At 37.3% G+C, this 1,689-nt stretch overlaps 1 pseudogene; it reads left to right on the top strand.

Moving 5' to 3' along the window:
* Positions 1 to 428: 428 nt before the first annotated feature.
* Positions 429 to 869, top strand: LOC118836458 (annotated as a pseudogene).
* The last annotated feature ends 820 nt before the right edge of the window (positions 870 to 1,689 follow it).

Below are 1,689 nucleotides of genomic sequence, written 5' to 3'. Positions count from 1 at the left end.
TAAAGGATCAACAGAAAACAAACCAATGCCATTAATAAACGTACATGCTCCAAATAGCAAAGCATCTAAATTCTGAAAGGACCAAATAACTGAATTGAAAAAGTCAGGGAAAGTAACATACTTTAGTAGGAAATTTTCATAACCCACTCATCATTGGACAAATATAATGGAAAAATGAAGAAAAGGGGGGATATATAAATGAACAAATTGAGAATTTAAAGCTGGAAGAATTTTAGCACCTTCTGAAGGGACCACAAAAAATACATATTGATCAATAATACATGATATTTTTACAAAAACAGGGATGTATTAGGATACAGAGAAATTGTCAATAAATGTAAAAAGGCAAATATGTCAAATACAGCTTGTACATCTATATTGCAGTAAAAATAGTCATCAGAGTGCGCAGGCGCAGCGTCAGATCCAAGATGGCTGCCCCTGTGGCTCTGGAGCTGAAGGAACCTTTCCCAGAACTACAAGCCAAAGCTGTTGATACTCGGCAGAAGACGAAGCTTGCCCGTATACATACAGATCTAAATATACAGATATATATACATATATATAAATATTCAGAGCCCATATACAGATCTTGCCCATATACAGAGCTAAATAGAACGAAAAAGCACGCAAATCTTACAGATACAGAAATTGACTTTGTAGGTGAGACTCCCACATGTGTGAAGGTGTGGGGAGAATGTTTATTCTTCAGTCCAAGGAACTCATTAACAGCCAGCTGTTAGAGAAACAGAAGATGGCGGGAGAAAAAAAAAATTAAGGAAATGCGACAGAGACAATCAGACCTGGATCACAGTGTGAAGGATGCAGAGGACAGCATTGGAGAAGTGCTGATGGCCAGAAGCGTCCAGTAAAAAGCACCACCTTGATTGGACCCCCTCCCTCTGCTCCCGCGGGCGGGGCAGGGCGGCAAGCTCTAACCAGGAGAACGTTTTTTGGAAATGCTTGGATTTATTTGGACCACTGTTAGGCTGCTGGCAGTGGCCTCCTGCACCTCTGGTGAGCCAACTGCACATCCTTTGCCTGAGGCTTCATCATCATCTGCTGAGGGTGAGAGGAGGAGAGCTCCAGGCAAAGAAGTAGCCTCTGCCCAATGACTCAAACATTACCATTTTTGTTAAACAAATAAAAGGTATCCATCCCCTTAAAAACTCTCTCTCTCTCTCTCTCTCTCTCTCTCTCTCTCTCTCTCTCTCTCTCTCTCTCTCTCTCTCTCTCTCTCTCGCTTTCTCTCCCCCAAGTGGAAATTAAAAAATGAAATCATAAGTAACAAATGGGCTAAGAATAAATTATAAAAAAAACAATTGATAATTAGTAAAGATTATATAGATGTTGAGGCAATATACCAAAATTCGTAGGATGCAAATGAAAGTACTTAAAAGAAAAAAATATAGCCCTAAAAACACAGTAACAAAATAGAAAAAGAGAACATTAATGAGTGAAACATTCATTTTAAAATTAGAAAGCCAACAAGTAAACTTAAACTATGCACAAATGAAGAAATCCTGAAAATTAGATAAAAGTAGGGAAATTGTGATAAGTAGCATTGGTAATAGTGATTTGAAATGTATAGATTAGGGACCATAAAGTCTATAGAATTAATTTAAAAAAAAAACTAAAAGATAGTTCTTTTAAGAAGACCAACAAAATTGATAAAACTTTAACTAAACTTAT

This window comes from Trichosurus vulpecula, chromosome 1, assembly GCF_011100635.1.
Source record: "Trichosurus vulpecula isolate mTriVul1 chromosome 1, mTriVul1.pri, whole genome shotgun sequence".
In the NCBI taxonomy this organism is placed as follows: Eukaryota; Metazoa; Chordata; class Mammalia; order Diprotodontia; family Phalangeridae; genus Trichosurus; species Trichosurus vulpecula.
The sequence above is the reverse complement of the archived record's forward strand: the minus strand, read 5'-3'. Positions and strand labels throughout refer to the sequence as shown.